This window comes from Chinchilla lanigera, unplaced genomic scaffold (genome assembly GCF_000276665.1).
Source record: "Chinchilla lanigera isolate Chin_1 unplaced genomic scaffold, ChiLan1.0 scaffold00005, whole genome shotgun sequence".
NCBI lineage: Eukaryota > Metazoa > Chordata > Mammalia > Rodentia > Chinchillidae > Chinchilla > Chinchilla lanigera.
The window spans coordinates 33,392,056-33,407,047 of record NW_004955406.1 but is presented as its reverse complement, the minus strand read 5'-3'; the positions used below and the strand labels follow the sequence as shown (position 1 = coordinate 33,407,047).

At 35.3% G+C, this 14,992-nt stretch overlaps 1 protein-coding gene and 1 pseudogene across 2 annotated transcripts in view; one reads left to right on the top strand and one right to left on the bottom strand.

Moving 5' to 3' along the window:
- Positions 1 to 14,992, top strand: part of Kcnt2 (potassium channel, sodium activated subfamily T, member 2) — a 360,773-nt gene that overhangs the window by 34,295 nt on the left and 311,486 nt on the right. The window lies entirely within an intron of this gene.
- On the bottom strand, positions 11,785 to 12,064 carry LOC106146395 (annotated as a pseudogene).

Sequence of the window (14,992 nt, the reverse complement as noted above, 5' to 3'; positions counted from 1 at the left end):
AAAAAAAAAAAAAAACTAGGTTCCAAGTTTTTGAGTTTTCCATTGGTGCCTACTTCTCAGTTAGCTGTCATAACTAAATTCATTCTTTTCACTTTTACATTATTGTTGTTGTTGTTACCGTTTCAGTACTGGGGATCTAACCCTGAACCACACACAGTCTAAGCAAGCACTGTACCACTGGCTTACATTCCAACTCTAAATTCTTTTGTAAAATGAAACATTACTCTCATAGAATTGTTGTGAAAATTGCATTAGATAATACCTTTGAAAGTGATTGCTAGAGAGCTTTACAAATATATCGGTTACTGAGTATGAAGGTGGACTCCTAAATTAATTAATAGAGAGCACAATTTCATTTATTAGTTTTTATAGACAGGATATGTCATATTTATCTGTTTCATACTTTAAAAAAGCTTTCCTAGAATTAAGTATTATTTTCTCATATCTTCAAATTAAGTAGTGCTAGTATTATTAACTGATAGAAAAAGTAATTGTTTTATTCAGGTCCATGTAAATGAAACAGCTAAGATTTAAATATAGGTCTACCATATTGTACTCTTCCACTGACCCCTAATTTCGTGTATTTAGCTAATTTTTCCTTATCTTGGAAGTCTGTCTCCATATATATCACAACTGGTACCTGCTGTGGGTCAGGCATCATTTTAAGTGAGTTCATACTTTTAACATATTACACTTCTCAAAGTGACTGGGGAAATAAACAAGAATGCCTTTCGTATGCCATGGCAAATTTCAGGTATGATGTGGTATAATAAAGGGAAGGATGGGGTGGGGGTGGATTTGAAGAGGATGCGATGTTCGAGTGTGTCAGGTGGGTCTTCTTGGTAGGAACATATAGAAAGTATCACGTGGGGGAAAGTTGAAGATTATAAGAGCTTGCAGAATCTACATAAAGAAGAAGCTAAGGATACAGCTTGGATATTGTCAGGAGATAACATTGTAACAGTGTGAAGGCTTCTGATCCAGAGAGCATTTTATACTTCTTTCGAATTTCTGGACTTTTTATCCTGATGTGACTGGGGAGAGAGAATATTGAATGATTTAAAGCCATGAAGCGACTAGCCTAGGTGGCTGTTTTGGACATATCTTTCCTCTGCTTTTAATAAATCTTAGCTTGATTTGAGAGAACATTTGGAGGATTAAGATTTGCTGGGATATGAGGTACAAAATGCATGTAATTTCTGGCTCAAATTTCTGTTGCAGTGTTTTTTATAGTAAATGAACTATTTCTTACTGAGAACCATTTGTCCAACTATGGCATGGCCTGTTGAGCTTTTCATGGGTAACATTTGCCCTGGAAAGAGTGCATGTTTGCCTGCATGAATGTGTGTGCATGTGTGGTATATGGGGAACACTGTATGAAATAATTGTACAGGTTGAGCCCTTTATGCAAGATAAGGGATCAGAAATGTTTCAGATTTTGTATTATTTTGGATTTGGCAATATTTGCATACATATAATAAAATATCTTGGAAAAGAGATGCAAGTCGAAATACAAAGTTCACTTCTATGTCATATACTCCTTAAACACACAGCTTGAAGGGCATTTTATACAGTACTTTTATCACACCTCATTTTTGACTGAAATTTCTTATTTGAAGTCAGGTGTGAAATTTTCTTTCTTTTTTTTGGTACTGGCAATCGAACTCATGACCTTGCACTTGCCAGGCAGGCACTTGTGCCGCTGAGCTATATCCCTGGCTGGGTGTGAAATTTTCTACTTGTGGTGTCATGCTATTAAAAATATCTTGGAGTTTGGAGGATTTGTAATTTTTGTATTCTCATCCAGTATTGTTATTGGAAATAATAATATGTGTAGAACAAAACAAAACAAATTGGAAGAGGGGAGTGAACATTTTAGGTCTCGGTAAACATTCAGAACTAGATTTTTAAAAATCTGAGATAAAGACTTCAGACAGTAGTCCAGGGATGATGTGAAAGAATGATGTCATTTATACAGGAGGAATTATTTCTTCAACATGTTCCATGAACTCAAGTAAGAACTGTTGCTGTGTAATGAATAATAATGACCTTATCCCTCCCTGCTGGGAATAGGATGTATTTCAGCAACTGTAACAAGTTTATATAACTGTTGTGATGAACACTTGTACATGAAGAAAGTTACTCAGACCAAAACAAGTTTTTCAGCATATTGAATTGAAGGAAATGAATGAAGCTGCTCGAGGTTAGTGCTTGATCTCTTAATTCTGTAGTGCTCAAGTAGGACTTTCTCCTTCGGACATCCAAAAGGTGTCAACGCTTTAGAGGCTCAGGAAACAATTTCATGTTCATGGACAAGAAGGCTCATGATAGTAAAGAATCTGTTCTTCTAAGGTTAAGGCAATTCCTATCATATTGTAGCAAGGTAGTTTTTGGTAGAAACTGACAAGTTTATTCTAAAATTTCTATGGAATAGAAAAGTCTTTGGAATAGCCCAGACAATTCTGAAAAAGAGGAATAATGTTGGAGGAATTACAGTGTTGTCTTATTCTTCAGCTACAGTACCCAAGACAGTATGTTTCTGATGGAGATACAGACTCATAGCACAATGGAATTGAATAAAAAAGAGAAGCAGACCCACACACATATGCCCAGTTAATTTTAAACTAAGGAGAGAAAGCAGTAAATGAAGGAAAAATAACCTTTTCAAAAAGTGGTGTTGGAGCAATTGGGTATCAAGAGCTTAAAAAAAAAAAAAAGATCATGGACTTAAATGTAAGTTTTGTAAAAACAGAAGAAAATCTTTAGGATTTAGACCAGGCAAGTAGTACTATGACCTAACACCAAACATATGATCCCAGCTAGAAGGAAAGAATAAATCTTATTTGTGCATCATCAAAATTCAAATTGTGTGCTTTGCAAAAAGGTCCTCTAGCAAGGATAAAAAGACAAGTTCCAAATAAGAGAAAAGTTTGAAGAGAACATTTTGACAATGAGCTTCTTCTCTGAAAATACAAAAAAGTTCCAAAACTACATATTAAAAAGAAACCAAAAAAAAAAAAAAATCTAAGTAGAACACGATTAGAAAAAAGATACAAAAATGCACAGAATTTCACCAAAGCAGGCATACAGATGGGAAATGAACACATAAAAAGCACCTGAGATTGTAGCCATTATAGAAATGCCCACTAATTCCACAATAAGAATATCTACATACTCATCAGAATGAGTGAAAATAGAAAAAGTAGTCATATGTTCTAATGCTGACAAAGGTGTGAAGAAGTCAGATCACGTATGTTTTGCTGGTGGAACTGTGAAATGGTACAGCAACTTTGGAAAAATTATTTAATAGTTGTACTTTTTTGCTGTTTTTCTGAGACAGGATCTCATAAGATAATTAAGGCTGGCCTTGAACTCACTATATAGTATAGGCTGGTCTTGAACTCGCAGTGATCATCCTGCCTCAGCTTCCTGAATGTTGGAATTACAGCCATATACCACCGTATCTGGCTATAGTAACTGCCTTAAAAACTGAACATAGATTTAATGTATGACCAATTTTTATGCAGACATTGTATGCAAATGTTCAGGGTAGTTTCAACTGTTATAATCTGGTTCAATTATTACCTCCACATTATAGAATATTAGTTAGAAATAAAAATGGAGAAGTGATTCATATTCCCTCCTTCTTGTATGACATGAGTGCAATTTTATGCTGAGGGGAAAAAGCCAATCTCAAAAGAATACATGTTGCATGAGTACATTTATCCTGTTTTTATGAGATAAGGTGTAAGGATGGAGAACACAGTGGGGTTTTCAGGTGTCAGTCATGTTGGTGATGATATGGCTGTGAACAAAGTATAAGAGTCTGTCATGATACAGTTAGGTACCTTGGCTGTTGTGGCAGTTACATGAAGGTGCACATGTGATAAAATTGCATAGAGGTGCACACACACTCAGCACACTAATTCATGCTTGCATAGCTGGTGAAATCTCAGTAAGACCTTCAGATTGTACCAATTGCCAATTTTTCTTATTTTGGTGTTGTATTATGTTTATGTCGAACACTGATACTGTGGTAACATTCTCAGCAGTGTTCAGTATATCCTTGAACTTTTCTTTGCCTTTTATAACAACATATAATAATCTAAAAAATAATAATTAAAAAACAGTAAACATAAATAGTAATAAATAAATGCCTTCTGGGGAAAATAGATTTTGTACCTCATTCATTAACCAAATTGCTACAAATGAACTTAATTCAGTCTTATGAATATTGCAGCTAGTTTCCTACGAAATAACTCAGTTGTTCCTGTCTCTTTTCCTCCCTCTGTTCCTGCCTTTTTTTTTTTCATTGATTATTTAGTGTTCAAAACACTTTGAAGGGTGCTGCAAGAACAGAAGAAGAGATGAGCATGAGAAAAATCTTCAGACTAAATCTGAGTCCTGCAGGTTGACTTAGCAATGTCAGGACTGCCTGTCATTTACTATGAAATGTAGCGCCTAGCAATACCCAGTCAAAAGTACTGTTTTTGTCAATTCTCACTGCAAAAGATACGATTGATTTTAGATTTAAAACATGACATGAATAAATGTGAGCACCCACAAACACACAAATTTCCTTATGAATAATATTCTCCGCTTTCATAGGAGAAAAACTATAGTTTTTCAAAGTTTCAAACTTTCAAAGTTCCTGCTCATTTTGGTGTATATTTTATTTTTAATAGCCACTTTAGCCATAACTGACTTCTTTCTTTCTTTCTTTCTTTCTTTCTTTCTTTCTTTCTTTCTTTCTTTCTTTCTTTCTTTCTTTCTTTCTTTTTCTTTCTTTTCTTCTTTTCTTCTTCAATCATTCAGGGATTGCTATGGCTATTCTTTGAAGTTAGATGGAATAAAAAAGTCTCTGTGAAGGATAGGAATTCAATCCTATCTTCCTTAGGTAGGTGAGATTTAGTTAGGTACATGTTGTGTACCTTGTGGAAATTCTGAACCAACACTCCATTTAAAAAAATTCTGGTAAGACAAGTACTACTGCTATTATTGGGCACATTTTTCCTTGTGATTTACAAATGCTCTTGTATTTTGTTTAGCATCCCTTTAAACTGGAAATACTAAATCCCCTTCCCATTTGTTTTTGTATTTAGACAGAATGGAACTAATGGTTAAAATTTTCTGAAAAGCAAGAAAGAGTCATCATCCATTAGGAAACAATGGAAAATCATAGGTTGGACATTTCTCCTCATGCAGATCTCTGTGGCAGTTCTTCTATCGGTGGCTCCCATGTGCTTGTTTATTCTACAGAGTGCCCTGCCTTCCATCATCTCAGTATATTCTCCTTCCTCTCTCACCAGCCTTCTTGAAAGTCTGTATTTGCCTATCAAAATGCACCATGGTATTCAATAAAATAAAATAGCTTTTTAATAGTATCCACCCTTACTAGAAAGCATTTGAATTCCATAACAATTATGTCCTACGGATTATCCCATTCAGAGTGGTAATGGTGAATGTGATTTAGAGACAATGTGACAAAACACATTTATTTTCCTTGCTTGTATATTTCTTTCTCCACCTACTCTGATTTACTTCTAGGAATTCTTTCACTCTCTTTAACTTCTGAAACGCCAAATTAGCCTAGATTACTCTGAATCTCAAAAATCCTTTATCAGATAAAGGTCTCTCTGCATTTGTAGAAGTATCAAATCCTAGTGGGTTTTTGTGTACTGGACTGAGAACTTGAAGGCACAGTGTTTAATTTTGGATGGGAGGTTGAATAAACTTTTAGAATATGCTACTACCTGTATTAGTCAGCTTTCCATGACTACAATGAATTATCCAAGGCAACTAACTTATAAAGTAAAAAAATTCATTTAGTTCACAGTTTTGGATGTTCAAAATGTAAAATTGGATGAGAAGACCCCAGTTATATGGCATCTGGTGAGGGTGGCAGGTGGGAGTACATCAAGGAAAAAGCACATATAATAGCAAAGAGTCTCATCTTGAAGCAAAACAGAGAAACAAAGAGTGAGAATGTGATCCCACAATTCCCTTGATCCCCTCCCTCCCATGACCTAGGGACCGCCTATCTGACCTGAACCTCTAAATTGCTCAGAACCTCCCGATAGTACATGCTGCACACCAAGCGTTTAACACAGGGACTCAACAAGGTTGTATCACCTTTTACAGTCAGGGTTTGCTGCCATTTTCCAGGCCATGAGAAAAAAAGAGACTAATAGGATTTGAGCTTTTATAGGGCTACAGGATAGTGGTGTCGACTGGATCATTTCTTTAATGGTGTTGAGAGATTACCTCTCAGAGGCTGCTTCTCATTTTTTAAAATCTCCTTTAGGCAGGTTTTAGCATCTGAACAATCACTCTCACACTTTAGCTGGAATGCACAATACCAAATATATACAGTTTCTATTACTAAAAACAGAATAAATGATATCTATGCCTTGAGAAGTCTCAAAAACACATCATTTCTTCATAAATCAACACGTTTCTAAGATGAGGTACATTCTGTGCAAGTTGAGATTTCTGAATCCCTAGGGCAGTAACAGCTCAGTGGATCTGTAGAAACATAGGTCTCAAAAACTCTATGTCTTTCTTTGAATATGCACACTTTGGAATCTAGGTCTTTAGACCTAAAGGCATGACTGACTTATTGATTACAACTATATTATTTATATACCAGAATTTCACAGCATGGCAAAATAATCACTGTGGTTAATGATAGCAGACCTGATCTCTTCTGATATCCTTTGAACTTGAATTGAAAAACTGGCTTAACTCCCATCTTCTACATTAAAGGATTGTTTTATTCTTTCCAACATTTCTTTCAGCTGAGTGTGAACTGAGCAGGCCACTGTTACCATAATCTGGGATGTTCCAGGATAGCCATAGCACTTAGCATTACGTCTCCTCCAAAATTAGTATCATGAGGAGAGAAAATTGAGAAATTCTTCAGTTTATTCTCCTATGCTGCTTAACTTCTTCCAACAGATGCTATTAGTACATGCATAAGCATTTGCTGTAACCTAGTTTATTTCTTTCTTTTCTGTTGGTATATAACCTTAGAGCTTGTTATTTCCACAAATATGTGTTGAGCATGTCTTATGAATCACTAGTCAAAGTGCTGATATCCTGCAGGTAAACAACACAGGTCATGATTTCTGCTTTAATGGGGCTCACTGCCTAGGGAGGAGGGAAAGATGACTTAGCATTACAGGTAGTTGGCTCTATTGTACATATCAGAACAGTGGGGTAGGCTTCGCTCAAAGAGTGATCATGTAACTTTCTTGTTCCTTTGAGGCCCTTCTCTTAGAGGAAGTTGTGGATGCTTTGATATTTTGGCTGAATGGGTCAGATGCAACAATTATTGGTGAGCAAATATTTATTTTCATTAAGATGAACTTCTGAGTTCAGTGGTCAAACTTTAGTCTTCACTATTACCTGGTAGCAAATCAGAATTCAGTCATTTCTTGAAAACAATTCTTATATTCCATCTCCCCCCAGAAAGAATGGCTAGCATCAAAAAAATCAACCAATAACAAGTGTGGAAGTGACTATGGGGAAAAGGGGACCCTTCTCCACAGTTGGTGGGAGTATAGACTGGTGGAAATCAGTGTGGAGATTCTCACAAAAAGCTAGGGTTGGAAGTCCCATTTGACTCAGCTATTCTCCTCTGGCTATTTTTCCAGAAGAATTGAAAACATCATGCCACAGTGATATATGTGCACCCATGTTTATAGCAGCACAGTTTGTAACAGCTAAATCTTGGAAACAACTCAAGTGCCCATCAACTGAGGAATGGATAAAAAATTTATACAATGGAGTACTACTCTGCCATAAAGAAAGCTAAACCTGAGGCTTTTATAGGTAAATGCATGCATCTAGAGACCATAATCGCAAGTGAAATAAATCAGACTCGAATGTGTAAACATCTGATTGTTTCCCTGGTGTAAGAAACTGAAAGAGTAAATAAAATCTGAAAGGTACAATAGATATTGTGAAAGAGAAAGAAACTGCTCAAAAGGAAAGAACAACTGTGATGGAAGAAAGGAGAAAAGGAATGGAAAAAAATACATATGTTAGCTAAGATAATTGTACTACTAATTCCTATTAGTTCACTGAAAGAAGCAGTTAGTGCTTATATTGTTTGACCAGTTTTACATACCTATATGTGGTAATCTGAGCAACTAGTTTGAAGATAACAATATGCAATATAATAGCCGTTGTTAATTTCCTATCATATTGTATTGAAATTCTATATCATTTCTATTGTTTTTTAAATTGTCTTGAAATTAAAAAAAAGAAGAATTCAGCCATTGCTGAAAAAGACACTAGCTATTTCCCTAAGGAGTGTCATTTTTTCTTCAGAATCTTAAGCATCCCGTTTTGATCTCTTCAGGGTGTGCCACAATTCTCTATAACACTATTCTGCCATAGACTATGAGTGTCGTAGCTCCTGTTAGTTTATAAGATGTGTAGAATATTTCCCTGCTTTTTTCCCTCAGGTGTTGAAATGTCTAGGTTTACTTGGTGTTAGGTCAGAATGTAACACAAATATGTAAATGAAAGTGCTGGGATGAGGTTCCCAAAAGCAGGTCCATCCCTCCATCTCAGCAAGTGTTCAGGTTTCTCTACTTACGATGAAATACATCGCACTCCTTTAAAGTTGTATATCTTCCGAATCAATTCGGATCACATAATAAAATGCATTATGAAAATCCACCAACATATATTTGAGAAATTTTAAGCAATCAAAATTTCCAAACCTAGAAATTCCTCAAATTGAGACTCATTTCATGGATACTGAATTTTACCCTAAGAACTGGTCATTCTTGTTGTTTTTGTAGGGTTTCTTTGGGAAGCAGTTAATGGAATGAAGTGTCTTGAGTTTCTTTGCAAACCCTGTACAATTTTTCTTGCTGCAAGTTTGTATTTTTTAGCAGATTTCTCCTATCCTTGAATGACTTACATCAACTTTTACATTTGCCCAGTCTTTACTCCTAAAAGTCCCCCATTTATCCCATAACCAAACAAAAGCATTTATTTATCTTTCAGGTTATAGTACTTTAAAGAAGGCATTTTGTAGACAAAATTTATGAATTACTTCTTTTTAGCCCTTAGGCATTTTTACACCCCGAGTTACACAATACACTCCCATTCTGAATGGGTGAGCCATATGCTTTTTTAAAAAATAAATTTATTATGTATATTTGAATTTTACAACATGATGTAATATGGAAGGTGATTAAGGCACATGCACACATATACACATATATGTATGTATAAATAATACGTATATCCAAGATGATTACTATAGTGAAATAGATTAGCGTATCTGGGATCTCACATAGTTATTTGTGTGTGAGTCTGGTAAGAACTGCTAAAATCTACTCATCTAATGAGAATTCCTGATACAATCCAGTTTTGTGAACTTTACTGTTGTATGTTAGATCTCCATATTGTTTATCTAAATATCTACCGTTATGTAGGTTTTGATGTAGTTCTCTCTACTTCCTTTACTTCTTTTCACAGCCTGTGGTACCTGCTGTTTTGTTCTAATATAAGTGAGGCCATACGTTATTTTTCTTCCTGTGAGTGGCTTATTTTAAGTACCATGACATCCTCCAGGGCCATGTGTATTGTGGTACATGGCAGGATTTCTTTTCTTTAGGTTGAGTCGTACTCTATATTGTTTATTTTTTTAATGCATTCATCTGCCAGTGGACATTTACTTTCTTTCCATTGCTTGTCTATTGTGAATAATACTCAATGAACATGGGAGGTATGGATAATCTTTAGGAGATGGTGAGTTCATCTTTTTCAAGTGCACCCATACTATGCTTTGCTGGGTTGTACAATATGTTTTACATTTCTTTAAGAGCCTCCATACTGTTTTCCTTAATGGCTGTACCAATCTCCCTTGTCTCTACATCTGTGCCAGTATTTGTAACTTCTGTCCTTGATAACAGCCACTTTTATGGGTGTGAGGTGATATCTCCCAGTCGTTTTATTTTCCATTTCCCCAAGGATTTATGATGCAGAGAATCTTTTCATCTCTGTTGGCCATTTTTATATCCTCTTTAGAGAAATATCATTTTAGGTACTTTGCCTAGTTTTAAATCAGGTTGTTTGTATCTCTGCTTTTCAGTAGTGAAAAAAAAATGCTCTTTATAAATTTTGGATATTAACCCCTCATCAAATAAGCAGTCTGTAGTGTTTTTCCCCTAGTCAGTATGTTGCATTTTCCTTTTGTTGATTGTCTTCTTGGCTGTGCAGAAGCTTTTTAATTTGGTGTAGCTCCATTTATTTATTTTTTGTAGCCTGAGCTTTTGATGTGATATTCAAAAATAATTACCAAGGCTAACACTGAGAATATTTTCCTCTCTGTTCTTTTCTAGGAGTTTTATTGTTTCAGGGCTTACATTTTGCACTTTTATCCATTTTGAGTTGGCGTGTGTGTACGTGGTAAAATAAAGGTTTAATTTCTTTCTTCCCACATGGGTAGCCAATATTACTTCCCTGTTGTTAATTTATTGAATTAACTTCTTTAACAAGCTTAAGGCTTTTTTTAAGGTCCCTCTAGATGTCTGAACTCTTTCAGTAATGTTTGCATAAACATTTATTGCAGTAAATTTTTCCAAATGACCCTGAAGAAACTTATAATATTTACTTGGGATACATAAAATAGAGATTTAAACATGTTCTAATGTGGTAAACCAATATCAGATAATTTCATAGCTTTATTTATAACCCTAATAAAAGGTTAAGTATTTTTATTGATTATCACTATCAAAGTAATCTGAAAAATCAATTTTGTACTATAAAAAGGCATTTGAAAAATAGAGATAGATGCTGAAAATATATTTTAGGATAATATGTTTATTTTTCCAATAGTTATAATGACTCATGAAATAAAGTCCTGAATGAAAGGGGATTAAAATAAGAATTTAATGCCCTCATAACTAATAAAACTAACTTAAAAAGAAATAAATTCAGAAATATAATTGTCTATCAAAGGTAAATCAGTTTAAATTTTTAATAAATTAAGAAGCAAAATATGAAACAAAAGTCAGAAAAAAGTAGGAGCCAGTGGAAATTAATGTGTAGGACATCAACGAAAGGATAGAAACTTTTTCAAGAATAAAATTATAAAAGCAACGATTTCCAACCCCTTTGACCCCTGCCTTAGTTCTTTTGTTGGGTTATTGTTTCTTAAAAAGATTGACAATTACCACAAGAGGACAAATCAATAGATAAGCAGACTGTGAGTTCCTTGATTCCAAAGCTATGAATTTTATTTCTGTTTTGAAAGCATAGTGTCTTTCTAGCTACGTGCAGCTAACCTACTATTGCTTCAATTATGTCAAAGCCTGCAGAGGGAGAAAAGAATACATTCAGTGTGTAACATGAAGAAAGACAACACTTGGTACATGCAGATGAAAATTAGTACTAGGTATTAAAAGAGAACGACAGAAGGGATATTGAACCTAGCTGAGGAGGAGTAGGTTTCAGGGTTTTTTACCTATGTGTTTGTTTATGTTGTTATGTTTATATTGTTGTTATGTTTATGTTTGTTTATGTTGCTGCTTGCATATTTGTTTATGGGCCTTTTGTGGCCCATTTGTACAGTTGCTAAGAATTGTGAAGAAAATCTTAACCACATAAATTAGAATCTAAACTTAAAGGGATAGGACTTACCAGAAATGGTGTGGGAGTCTGAGATGAAGGCAGGCTTTGGAACTAAGGAATGGTTAGAGATGGAATTGCCGTCCAGCCACTCTCTTTTCCTCTAAAGCCCTGTTGAAATGTTCTTCCCTCTCAACATTTCTTCACTAGTTTTATGAAGCTGGTTTCCTGCAAGTGGTGGTTCATGACAATGTCCACACAGGTGACCTCTGTGCTTTCGGCGCCCTTGCCCTCCGGGCCTTCAGCGGAAGCGTTCCCACCAATGAGCGAGTCATCGATGTTACCCTCTGTTCTACTGACCATCCTGCCCTCCACCTCCAGGCACAGCCAGTCCGCAGTTTCCTGGATCTTGTAAATGTCGGAGAACATCTCATCTTGTCTGATGAGGTCCCGGTAGATAATCATGGTGGTGGCTGAGGGAGACGGCCACCGGGGGCAAGCTTAGCAGGAGCCGGACCTCAGAGCGAGTGCGGTGCAATTGGAGCGGCGTTTGTGGGGAAGAGGGAGTGGGCGGAAAAGCAGTAGTTTTAAAAGATGTTATTTATTCTATCCTTTTTTTTTTTTTTTTTTTGAGGCAAGGTCTCCTTGTGCAGTTGAGGCTGGCCTCAAACTCACGGCAATCTTCCTGCTTCAGCCTCCAGAGTGCGGGGATTATAGGCCTGTGCCAACACACCAGACTCTTCACTTCTTTCATTTTTTTCTAAATAGAGGGTCTAACTTTTCCCTTCAGGAACTAGAGACATCACTAGGGAGCTCCGTCAAATTTTTCGTAGCTGTTCCCAAGTGAACATTGTCACGCATTAAATTGCTGACTAAGGTTGCTCAGGATGGGCATTCTCCCAGGTAGTAAGCCGCACACTTCTGCACCCAATCTCCTTGCACTTCCTGATGAATACCGAGCAACAGTGATCTATCTTGTTTGTGAAAATCATAGAGAAATAATGGGAAGTCCTGGACTCATACCAGCAACATCTGAGATTGAGTCTCATTTCATGGAGATTTAAGAGCGGTGTTATCAAATGGCTAAATTTAGGGAAGAGGGCATTTGTTTAAGCTTTGCCCTTCACTGATGAGGTTTTCAAGAGCTTACACTCTTGAGCAGGTAGGGTGCATAAAAGGGCATGCAAATATGATTTACAATCAAGAGATGGCACATACTATAGTGCCGTTTAATTGAAAAATTAATATTTGGTAGAGAAAGAGTAAGAGATATGACTGAGAGATTGTGTTGTTTTATGATAGACTATTAAAAATTGAGGAATTCATACTGCATTTTATAATTAATATTTACTCAGTAAAATGTTTGATTAGTAGGGATAAAATAATTCTTTCAGTGGGACATTTTGTAATCTTTGTATTTATTTATGTTTTTTGTTTATTCATTTTATTATATATTTTTATTGTGTATTTATTGATTTTGCAAAATATTGCACTAGACTTTTAAAGTATATAATCAACCCTAATAGTATTTTTAATCTTGCTTTTAAGTGTCTTTTGATAGAACAGAGTATGAAATTTTGTCATCTGTTTATGCACACACTGTAGGCACCCATCTTAAGTCAACATCTTTATGAAGCATTCATTTACCACATGTAGTCATGGTAATGATATATGATTTCCTTTTTATCTCTAAGGAAATGGCCTTTATCCAGGTTTTTATTTTTTCTTTTTTGGTACTGCGAAGCAAACTCAGGACCTTATGCTTGCCAGGCAGGCATTTGTACCACTGAGCTATATCACTGGCCCTAGATAGCTTTTTATTAGTTGATACTAGTGTGGTGAAACTATGAAAACTTTATTCATTTTGAAGCTAAAGGTAAACACTGATGTAGATTTTATAAAATTTCATTATTTTATGGAAAACATAAAACAAAACTTCATAACAAAGTAATAGGAGAATAGCATAGCTAATTCATTGCATATTATCTTCAAAATAGTTACTCAGAGCACAAGATGTGGGCATAAAAAATTCTCCAAATCCTATGAGCATAAATCCTTCTTTTCAATCAGCTGAGAGAAAGTAGGAAATTTCTTTTTTTTCCATTCTAACATCTACCTCTTTCACTCTTCTTTTTATTACTTCACATATGGCCCACTGAAGTAGCCTCCTAGGACACTGATTCTCTAGCCAACACTTTTGACTGGTCATATACATGGGTGCCATATTTCTATTCATACAAGTGCTTTAAATACGACTTTTTTATTATAGTAGTCTCAGTGCATTCCCATGTTTTCTCCATGATTCAAAGGACACAGTATAAAAGCTGAAAGTTAACATTCAAAGATCACCAATTCTGGCATCAGTGTGCTTAGATAATCTTGTAAGTGCTCAATGCACGTAATTGCGTCCTTAGCTTATTTGTTTATTTATTTATTTATTTGTATAAGCAAATTAAGCTACCTTGCAGGTCATTTTGCATTGTTTCAACTGGCTGAAATTTGACTAAGAAATAGTAGTTTTCTTGTTCCTGGCAATAGAAGATCTTTAACAGTCTTCTGACCCAAACTATCTTTATACTTTATTGCCTACTTATTTCTTTTTAAAAAATTAGTTAATTTTGTTAGCACGGGTGCACAACTGTAATCCCAATACCTGGGAGGCTGAAGGAGGAGGATTGTGGTGAGTCTGAGGCCAACCTGGTCTATATACTAACTCCAAGGCCAGTCTAAACTACATATTGACATCCTATCTTAACCCCCCCAATGTAAAAATATTAGTTAACTTTAAATTGACAAAAATTATGTGGACTTATTGTGTAAAATGATTTTTTTAAAAAGATACACAATGTGTTTATTTGCTAAATTGAACTAACAAGTGTATCATCCTACTACCAAAAGTTTTTGTGGTAAGGAAACTTAAAATTTATTGTCTTTGAAAGTTTCAAGAGTATAATGCATTATTATTAATTGTAAGTACCATGTTGTGCAGTAGAGCTCAGATCTTCCCAATATGCCTTTCCATGCCTATCACTTGATAATGTCATTCTATTCTTTGCTTCTATGAGTGCAGGTTTTTTATGAATCTACCATATGTGAGATGATGTTTCTCTGGCCTGGCTTCTTTACCTTAGTGTAATGACTTCCAGATTCACCTCTGTTGTGACAAATGATGATCACAACTTCATTTTTCACAGAGACTCTGCCAATTTATATTGTTACCAACAGTGTAAAAAGGTTCTCTTTTCTCCAATTCTTATTGACTCTTTTTGTGCTTTTTCTTGATAGTACCCATTCTAATTGGTGTGAGATAACATATATATCACTATGGCTTTAATTTACATTTCCTTGTTGATTAACCTTTTGAAAATATTTTCATTGGTCATTTGTGTGTCTTCTTTTA